Source organism: Panthera onca, chromosome D4 (genome assembly GCF_046562875.1).
Source record: "Panthera onca isolate mPanOnc1 chromosome D4, mPanOnc1 haplotype 2, whole genome shotgun sequence".
Taxonomy (NCBI): Eukaryota; Metazoa; Chordata; class Mammalia; order Carnivora; family Felidae; genus Panthera; species Panthera onca.
The window spans coordinates 68,034,413-68,045,303 of NC_138351.1; the positions used below are offsets into that span (position 1 = coordinate 68,034,413).

The 10,891-nt window shown below is 37.6% G+C and overlaps 1 long non-coding RNA gene across 1 annotated transcript in view; it reads left to right on the plus strand.

Annotated features, from left to right (window-relative positions):
* The window catches only part of LOC144614043 (uncharacterized), a 181,165-nt gene that overhangs the window by 86,791 nt on the left and 83,483 nt on the right, over positions 1 to 10,891 (plus strand). The window lies entirely within an intron of this gene.

Sequence of the window (10,891 nt, forward strand, 5' to 3'; positions counted from 1 at the left end):
CCAAGGTGGATAGTTCCATGATTATTCCTCATGGTATATTTGTTCTGATGAGCAACAAGGCTAGCTGTAGAATTAAAGGGGACCAAAGAGGAAGATAGAAGATTGGCTTTGGAGCCCCGAGAAGGGCCATTGACAGGAACCCAAGTTTAATCGAATAGCTGGGAGGGAATGTTAGGGAGGCTAATTTAATACGCAGCTTTATTAGCCTTGGCTTCTGCCAGTTTTTGGTATGTTTTCCTCATTTGGCTATATATACTGCCCAGTTATCTTCAAACACTGAGCTTCTGTATCCTGGTTGTACATTAACCTTCCCGATCCTCCCTTCTCTGGCTTGCAAACTGCTTATTCTACAAGATCTGTTTCCAGTGCCACCTTTTCTTTTTCTTTTTCTTTTTTTTTTTAAGTTAAAATAACACATCTTTTTATTTCTTAAAATCAGTAGTAGAATGTGAGTGAAAGAATGACAACCCCACATCTTCAAGCCTTTTAGTTCCCACAAAAATGTATGTATAAAAGCGAATGATTACTTGAAATAGCAGCATGGGAAGTACATTGTAGTTGGAATTTTTTTTTTTCAGTCATAGCCAGGATTTTTTACAGAGATTTAGGGAATATCATAGGAGTGTCAGTAGGTCATCTACTATAACTTTTGACTCATCTAAATCAATCTCAGAATGTAATCCAGATGGCACATTTTTCATCCAGCCTTAAACACTGCTTCTACTACAAAAGTGCTATCTCGAAGAGTTCCAGCTGACCCACAACATTCTTCTCTAGCATTGTCTCCATGGACTGTGGCCTTGGCAAAAGGCAGTGCCACCTTTTCTATGAGGCATCCATCAATGTCCTAGGTACACTGTAGGGTTTGAAGTGTGGTCTTGGGGCTACCATGCTTGATTCAAATTATGGGTCTGATCTTGTTAGATGTGACCGTTGACAAGAGATTTGACCTCCCTATGCCTCAGTTTCCTGACATGCAAAATGGAAATAATTATAGTAACTATTTCATTGTCTTATTGTGATGCTTATTGAGTTGGCACATGTAGAGTATTTAAAATATTGTTTGGTGGGTAGTAAATAGTCAATAAACGTAGGCAGTAAGTATTTCCCTGGGTAGAACTACTTGCTCCTTCTTCTGAACTCTCATACTTCATTCTTCTGTGGTCATGACTATCACAGTGTACTGATTATTTGTTCATATGCCTGTAGGCTGTGGGTTTATAAAAAGAAGCCAGAAACAACAACATTGTTCTTTTAACCTCTTACAGTGTTTCATGTGATATGTGGTCTGTAGTGTAATTTCAATAAATGTTTATTGAATTAATGAATTGTGGGAAATTTTATGGTTAACTTAATATTGGATTAATAGGGGACCCAAGGTGAAGTTATTTATAATAAAATCAGCTATGGCAGTTAACCCAGTTGCATAGTCATTTGAAATTCTGTAATTTTAATCTTTGACTATATTATGATCAAATCTCTATATGTACTAAGGTGAAAGAAGGAATTAGACTTAGTACGATCTATGTGCTCTATGCATCACAATTACTGTCCGCTGTTATTATTACCATTATACGGTTGAACAAATTGATTCAGAGTAGTTTAGTAATTTATTTAAGGTCATAAAACTAATGAGTAGCAGATCTATGTTTCTAATCCATAGAGCCAAACTGTAGACTGAAGTACAGTTGAATCTTGCACAACACTGAGGTTAGGGGCACAGACTCCCCACACCGCAGTGGGAAATCTGCATATAACTTTTGACTCTCCTAAAACTTAACTAATAGTCTACTGTTGACCAGAAGCCTTATCAATAACATAAGGAGTCAATTAAAACATACTTTGTATGTTATATGTATATTATATACTATATTCTTACAATACAATAAGCTACAGAAATGTTAAGAAAATCATAAGGATGAGAAAGTACATTTATAGTACTGTGCTGTACGTGTATTTATACTGTATTTATTGAAAATAAATGTTAAAAGTAAATACTGTATTTTTTGAAAAAAATCGGTGTGTAAGTGGACCTGCTCATTCTAAACAAACCCGTGTTGTTCAAGGGTCAACTGCATCTACTCTTTTTACTTTTCTATATTATACTTACCTCTTTCCATTGTTGGTAACCTGCACCATCATCTTTACCTCCAAACCCATCAAATATTTTATGATTTAGCCGTCAGTGCCCTCAGGTCATTGAGACTTATGCGTTACTTGTTACTGGTATCTTTCTTCCACAGAAAGAAAACCATTGTATCTGTTTTGTCAGCCATTGGTGGTCTAAAAATACTTTTGTGACCAGATAAAGGAATTCTGGGTATGAGCAGGGAGTTCAGGTATCACTTCAGCTTGATAAAAATATCAGACTTTAACTGTCAGCTCTCTTAAGCTTCACACTCCTCTTTAGCATGGTATAACCTCAGCCACAAAAGCGAGCTCTCCCTGAAGGCATTCCTAGTCATGGAGGAAACAAGAGGCCTTTTCCTACTAGTTTCTCTAGCACTACCATCAGGTTCAGATTGGACTCTCTTCAAAGTAGTCCCCATTCTCCTGAGAGGTGAAACTCTCTTGGTTTCCCATATAGTGAAATCCTCATTATTGAACCTTTCTCTTTCCTGCACTTCTTGCCTAAACAATTTCCCAACCGTGACTGTCTTGTGCTCCCAAGTTTTAACTTTTAAGTGAGTTACCTAATACATCTGCATTTTGATTGTTTCTGAGGCCTTTCAAACTGGAAAAAAGTTATTCGGTCTCTGAGACTGCCTTTCTCTAAACTAGGATTCCGTGCACACTGTATTCCATCTGCACGGCAGAATAGTTCAACTATTCAGGCTGTCCAAGCTTTGTTTCTACCAATGATGAATTTGGCTCCTCCATTCTCAGTTTTTACATCTTTGAGAACTTAGTCAATTGGAAACAGATCAGATCACCCACCATTGGAGGAGATTTGTGTTTTCTTTTTAGTCAGGATACTTTGATGTGTGAAAAACATTATACAGCGTTTAATACCAAAAACTTGAGGGTAAATTTCCACTCTTACAAAGGTGTATCTGTTTCAAAAGATCTAGTAGGTTAAATAGATTACCTACACATAGAAAACAAATATGTGCTATCTCAGGAGCAAACAGTAACCTAGAATTAAATGATGGACTTTTGTGCAGAGTTTCCTCCCTCTCCTCACCATTTTTGGAATGATGGTGGATTTTTAGTTGATGAAATCAGTTTAGAATTCTACCATAGGCATGTCTTTTTCACCAATTCTTCCAGAGATTCTGTTGTAATGTTAAGCAAATAAATCATTCCTTTATGCTCTAGCTTTTCTATCAGTGGCAAATGGCAATAGACTCCCAATTTATCTTCTTTTTAAAATTAATTAATTACTCTAATTGACTCTTTATTCAAGTATAAATAACATACAGTGTTATATTATTTTCAGGTGTACAATATAATGATTTAACAATCCTTTACATTTCTCAGTGCTTATCAAGTGTACTCCTAACCCCCTTTATTTAATCCATCCCCCACTCACCCCCCCCCTCTGGCAACCACCAGTTGTCAATATTTCAATCCCTGATTTTTTTTCTCTCTTTTGTTTGTTCATTTTGTTTCTTAAATTTCACATATGAGTGAAATAATTTGGTATTTGTCTTTCCCTGACTTATTTCACTTAACATTATATCTTGTAGGTCTATCCATGTTGTTGCAAATGGCAAGATTTCATTCTTTTTTTTATGGACAAGTAATATTCCAGTGTGTGTGTGTGTGTGTGTGTGTGTGCGCATGTGTGTATACACATACCATATCTTTTTTATCCATTCATCTATCGATGGACACTTCGATTTTACACGCTGAAGGAAACCATCAACAAAACAAAAAGGCAACCTACTGAATGGAAGAAGATATTTGCAAATGACATATTCGATTAGGGGGTTGATATCCCAAAGTATATATATAAAAAATTTTACAACTCAACACACCAAAAAACCACCAAATAATCCAATTAAAAAATGGGCAGAGGACCTGAATAAATTTTTTTCCAAAAAAGAAATACAAATGGCCAACAGACACATGAAAAGATGCTCAACACTAATCATTAGGGAAGTGCAAATCAAAACCATAATGAGGTATTGCTTTACATCTGTCAGAATAGTTAAAAGAAAAACACAAGAAATAGCAAGTATTGGTGAGGATGTGGAGAAAAAGGAAATGAAACCTTGTGAACTGTTGGTGGGAATGCAAACTTGTGCAGCCACTGTGTGAAGCTTCTCCAATTTATCTTCTTGCTTTTGCCTTTAACTTCCTCTTAAAAACAACAACCAGAGTTATTCTGTTAAAGTGGAGGTTAGAAACTCACTCCTCTGCACAGAACCCTCCAGTGACTTCCCACTCCTTATCAATAAAAGCCAAACTCCTTATGAGGTCATCCTCATCCATGATCTGGCCCCGTGTCTGACCTTACTTCCTCTGAACTTTTTTCTTTGATCCCTCTACTCCAGGCAGACTTGGTGCCTTGCAAGTCCTTGGACTTAACAGGAAGTCTCTTGCCTTAGGGAGTTTATAGGCCCCTCCTGGATCTCTCTCCAATATCCTTTGGCTCAATTCCTTTCAGATCTTTACATCTGTGAGAGGTTCCCTAATCTCCCTATTGGAAAGCCACAAAACTCAAACTTTGCCAATCCTTTTCTACCTTGTTTTTGCTCCATCATAGTATTTTTTGTGCTCATTTAAATATTTTGTCTTTCTTTACTGAAAAATAAGCTTGAATCATTTGTTCACTGCTTTTATTCATAGCTTCTAGAACAGCATCTGACAAATGGTAGGTATTCAATAAATATTTGTTAGATGAGTGGGTGGCAAAGCCTATGATTTTGGGATTCTTTCCATTGATTTCCCTCAAGTTCTCTGATAAGGCTATATGTAAGGGCATGGCTCTGGCTTTTTTCTGTCCTTGAGGAGACTGCCAGCAATTTGAATCTGTCTACAAAGATCTGGGAAATACTCAGATCTGGACCCTGGAGAGTTCTCTGGGGTGGACTCTTGTTCTTTAAATTCCTTTTTTCTTATATCTCACATGTAAATAAAACTCCCACCCAGTGATCTCATTCACTCTTCACATTAACCCTGTGAGACAGATTTAAAAAAAAAGAAAGAAAAAGAAAGAAAGAAATCAGCAATAATTGAGCATCACTTGGTGCCTCCAATAGAGCCAGGAAATTTCACAATAGTTATTTTGCATCAATCCTAGGATGGAGCTATCTTTATCCCTATTTTACAGATGTGGATCAGGATGTGGTAACCTGCTTCACTCATACCTAATTGTTTTGCTCATCTTCCTTGCTCCCAAAGCGTCTTTGTGTGGGCTTAGTTTCATGTAAGTCTTATCATAATTTTGCTTCTTCTCTAAAGCCTTTTTGGCTTTGGTAAGAACAAGTTGTAGGTTCTTCATTTTGGTTACTATTTGTCCTTGAGCATGAACCCAGGGACCACAGCAGACAGACACAATTTAATGAACTGCAAACAATAAATGAACTGCTTAGGGTTTTTAACTCATTGGAAGAAATTTATCCCATTAATTTAGGGCACTATAGGCTACAGAAATGAGATTGTCTTCAACATTTGGCTTGGCATCTTGACAATGAGCACTGGGGGGTTTATTTGGGAAGAACATTGAAGGTCCTTCATCCTGTGAAAGGAAGATTTAAAGTCTTTCAAGGCAGCATCTGAGTTTGTTTTCTGAAAAGAGAAGGTTGATTGGGAGGAAACAGATCTGTCCTTAGCAAAAGTGCACACAACTTAAAAAATAAAACATCTAGTTCAGCCAAGTTTTCTCTGTTGGCAGAATTCAAGACATATCCTCATCTTATAATCAGTCCAGTCCTGGGAGAATTTCTCAAAGTAAAAAAAAAAAAGTCCCCAAATTATCTGAATAGTGAAGCTTGAAAAGCAGCCAAAGAGAATTGCATCTTTTCTATTACTACCACATGTGCTTCCCTGGATACCCCATTTCACAAAGAGCTGAACAATGGTATACTGTCACATCATCCCATTGGCATGATGGTGTCCTGCATCATCCCATTGGCATGATGATGTTCTAGAGCAGAAAGCCACAAGCTCCTGGTTTTCCTTGTGCTGGGTTGCCATCCTTACTTCCTACTTCATTCTCAGTTCATGTGCTTTGAATTTAAGTTTTTTCCTTATGTAAGGTACATGTGTTGCATTTACACATAATGAAGGGATTTTATTTTTTATCTGAGTAATCTTGCTATAGTACTTTCAGGATACTGCAAAACAAATAAAATGATTTACCACCCAAAATAAGATTTTTAGAAAGTGTTCAAGTATAAGCATATCTGGAAGAAACTTTTATGGGGAGCCAAAGCTGGCTACTGGATATGCAAAAATATTTGAATTGGTCTTGAAAAATGGGGAAGGCATGGGGCTTGATGCAACATATTTAGTGACTTATTTGTCATCTTATTTTGGTCATGATTGCTATGATTATGGATTCTCTGTTTACTCAAAGAAGAAAAAGAAAAAGAAAGAACAGCAAAAGCAAAAGAAGGAAATGCTATCTGATTTAGATCCAGAAATGTCTGGATTGAAAATGTCATGCCTTGCCTTCTATTTGCTATGTGGTCTTCAGTATGCTATTTAACCTGAGTCTCATTTGCCTTATCTGCAGATATAGGAGTGACAATCTCTTCCTTAGAGTTTTACAGGGAATAAATGATATCTATGTAACCATGATATGCATAATATATTTCTCCCCTTCCTGAAAAATTCTGCCCTACTTTGATGGCTTATTGGCCCTCCAAGTGTAACTGGTTGGGTTTTCACCTCCATCCCATTTTATAATTAAGTTAGATCATTCTTTCCTCATTCTTTCTCCTGGAAGACATGCTTTCAGCTATGATTTCTGGAGTGGATATACTACAGGTTAAATCCTGAGGGGATCCCAGCACCAAATGTTACATAATAGTCCACTGTTATATGTTGACACTAATATTTACATAGCACGTTAGCATTTAAGAAACACTTTCAAATATGCTCTCCTGTTTAATTCTTAAAATTATTTTGTGAGCTAGTTATTAGTATCTGTTGTCACTCCATTTTCCAGGTGAGGAAATTAGGGCTCTGAAATGTTTAGGGATTCAGCCATGGTCACACAGCTGGAGACAGAGTAAGCATGGTTTCCCCCAGTGCACCTAACAGTAACAAATAGTACTTTCCAGGTACTGACCCTACCTCTCTTTTCTGTGTCCCCTACCTGCTTGCTGCCACTGTTCCCTGGTCCCTTTGTATTTCTGGGATCCTTTGTGGGGTCCTACATAGGTCCTCACAAATCTCTTAGCTACTGTTTGGTGTTGTCCATTTTCCTCCTCTCCAGGTTTCATTTATTTTGGTGAAGTTTGGGGTTTGCCACCTGAAAAGATGCATTGTTAAGGTGCCTCTCTGTTGCCATGGCTACTGGTGCCTGCCACTAAAGGAGCTTATATTGAGGGCCCAGTCTCATTATGCTCCCAGAGTTACCAGTGTTTCTGGTCACTACTGACACTGCCTAAGCATAGTGACCCTGCTGTCTGGTATCTTTGTGGTAAGGCCACCCAAGTAGGGGGAAACTCCTTATTTTGTGCGAACTCCATTCATCAAGCCCTAAGGCAGTACTACCTTCCCCCTTCCCCAGTGGCTTACAAAGTTTAGTGAAAACAGTTTTAATAGCCCTCCTGAAAGTTGCAGTGAGACCTTATATTAGTTGAGGTTCTCCAGAGAGTCAGAACTAATAGGATGGATGGATAGATGGAAAGGAAGGAAGGAAGGAGGAAAGATAGATAGATTGATTATGAGAGATTGGCTTATGTGATTATGGAAGCTAAGAAGTCTCACCATATGCCATCTACAAGCTGGAGACCCAGGAAAACAAGTAGTCTAGTTCCAGTCTCAAACCCAAAGGACTAGGAACCAAGGGATCCAATGTTATAAACCCCAGCCCCAGTCATAATGTCCAAGAGCCAAGAGCTCTGATGTCTGAGGGAAGATGAAATGTTCCAACTCTAGCAAAGTGAGTGAATTTTCCCTTCCTCTGTCTTTTTGTTCTGTTTGGGTTCTCAACATACCGAATGTTGCCCACCTGCACTGGTGAGGGTGATCTTCTTTGCTCAGTCTATGGATTCAAATCTTTTCTGGAGACACCCTCACAGATGCATCTAGAAATAATGTTTTAGCAGCAATCTGGGCATCCCTTAGCCCAGTGAAATGTATACATACAATTAACCATCACAGACATTATTGAAGAAAAGATACATTCAAGGGACAGATAGCATGCTGACCTTGGAATCACTCTCTGACTTCAACCATTGATCATTAACCAATGTGCCTGAGGGGACTATTTCTCATCTCTTATTAATTTTTTCCCCCTCTGAATTTCTTAGTTCTTAAAGCAAATAAGAAGGTATTCTGGTTGTCCCTACTTCAAACACAACTGATTCTTTCTGTGACTGTAGCTTAGGCCAATATAGGGACCTCTGTCATCCATGTATTATGTTAGTGGTACTCTGGCTTTTGAGTTTCAAAGATCTGCAATAGTTGAGAAACCATTTGCAGAAGTAACATTGAATTGCCTACTGTTTATTTTGCCAACTGAGGAAAACAACCAAACAGCAAAACAAAAACAATAGCCATTTATTGAAACCTTACAGAAAGAGCCGGACCTTTGCTAGCTCTTTGGTTTAATAACACAACGATGATTTTAACACTAGGAAAGTAGGAAAAGTATAATATCCAAATAAAGGGTAGTCATGTTAATTGAATAAATAGCTTCATCAAAAACCCGTGCATCATTCTCCCATTTTGCTACAAACTGAAATATTTTTCACACTCTGGCATCTTGGAGCTATTATATTGCTTCATTTGGCATTCACAGCAACACTGTGAGGTAAGTGTTATTATCGTCCCCATTTTACAATTGTAGAAATTCAGGACCAGAGAAGTTGGGCATCATGCCAAAAGTCACAGAGATAATAGGAGAGTAGCTAGGTCTTAAATATAAGCCCTTTGCTGCCTAATGTGTCTTTGCTTGGCTGACTAAGCAACTGAAGATGATGGGGATATTCACCTGGAATTAAGTCTGCTCATATATTTAGAATATTTTCAGTATTTAAAACAGATCATTGTTTATAATTTTCTCCAGCATGTTAGTTGGCCATGTGATATTTATTAATAAACATACATACATAACTATAAAATTTATCACTCTGAATAATTGGCATTGTAATTTGTGTGCAAATTCTTTGGTCTCTATAGTCCCTGAAAAAATCTATAGAAAAAAGTAGGGGATTGTTATTATAATTCTAAGTTTTCCAAAGGTCCAGCTCTTACTTTTTGTATGCTTACCAAAAAATGGGCACTCATAAAATATTTCTAGATTGATTTCATTTTGCTTACCTTTTCCTTTTCCTCTCTACCTAATTCTTCCTGCATGTTTCTCTTCCCTTGACTTTTTCCTGTATTTTTCTTCATTGAGATTTTTACTGTCTGGGTGCTGGAAACATCTTCAGGTAATAAGTTCTTGATTAATCAGCCTCTAGATTTCCTCATATTGGGATGGCTCCTTTTGTCCAGATTAATCTTCAGTTTACATCAACCATAAACATGTACAACTGGTTTTATTTTTGGTGGGGGTGGACTGGAGGGATGGTTTTCCAGTGAAGTGTATCAGTTAAGAGCAATGGAGTGAAGATGTGAAGAGACAGAACATTGGAGAGGGCGGCACCGACAAAGTAATGCAAGATTTTGACGGTCATGCTAATTAGTTTGCATTTACTCAGCCTCCAATGTCTGGACATCTTCTTTTGGTTTGACCCTCACACCCTTCTTGTTTTATTTTATGGTTTTTTTTTTTTTTTTTTTTTTTTGAGAATTCTGCTGGCTTGATTATACTTCAGTCCCTGGAACCTAACTTTATTATCTGTCCTGTTTCCCAGTATTCTTCCCAGGGTCTGCCCTGGGAAAAGAGACTGGATAATAGGGGTTTAGACTAATGGAAACTTTTAAAATATCCATGGACTTATAATGTCTTGAATGTTTTCATGAACATCAAAAAGAATGAATTGGTCTTGTCTGAATTAGAGTAATAGGATATTGGAGTGTAGTCCTAGAGATGATGGGACTTCCAAAGACAGGTGGCCAGGAAGCTTGTGTTCACCTCGATTTGTTGCGTTTCAGCCTCTTGCTTTCTGAAGATCAAGCACCTGGGGAAAACTGAGGCAGCTCAAAGATAAATGTTGGTAAATTTGCTTCCTTCATCCCCCTATATCCCCCATCTTTTAGAAGTAACCAAATTACAAGGGATTTCATTTTGGTCCATAGCCTTCTATCTGTCTGAAATGCTTGGAGCCAAATATATTTCATACATCAGATGTTTATGATTTGTGGAAAGTAACATGGAGCATGCACTTTAGATTTTGTGATATGCCTAGAGGTTCTAGAGTGGCGCCTTGTAATCATCACATTCATGTTTCTGCAGCATAATGTATACATGTCTACACAGAGCTAGATAACCAAGATTTTAAAAAGTTTCTAGTGAGTTCAGGTCAGATTTTGCCCCCAATGAATTAAGTTTACAACAGGTTTTAAGGCTAGATGAATTATGTGAAGGTGTTTAGATTTCAGAGCTTTTGAATTTCAGAATTGCGAATTAAAGAGTGTGGACCTGTAGCATATCAATTTGTTAGGCGTGATGGAAAAAATTACTCACTATAGTGATTGAAAAACTCTAGAAGATTCTTAACCAGGAGTGTGCATTTCTGGTTGGAGATCTACTAAATCAGACCATGTGGGAGTGGACCAGGAAAAGATACTTTTAACAAGCTCCCTAGATGACTCTGATTCA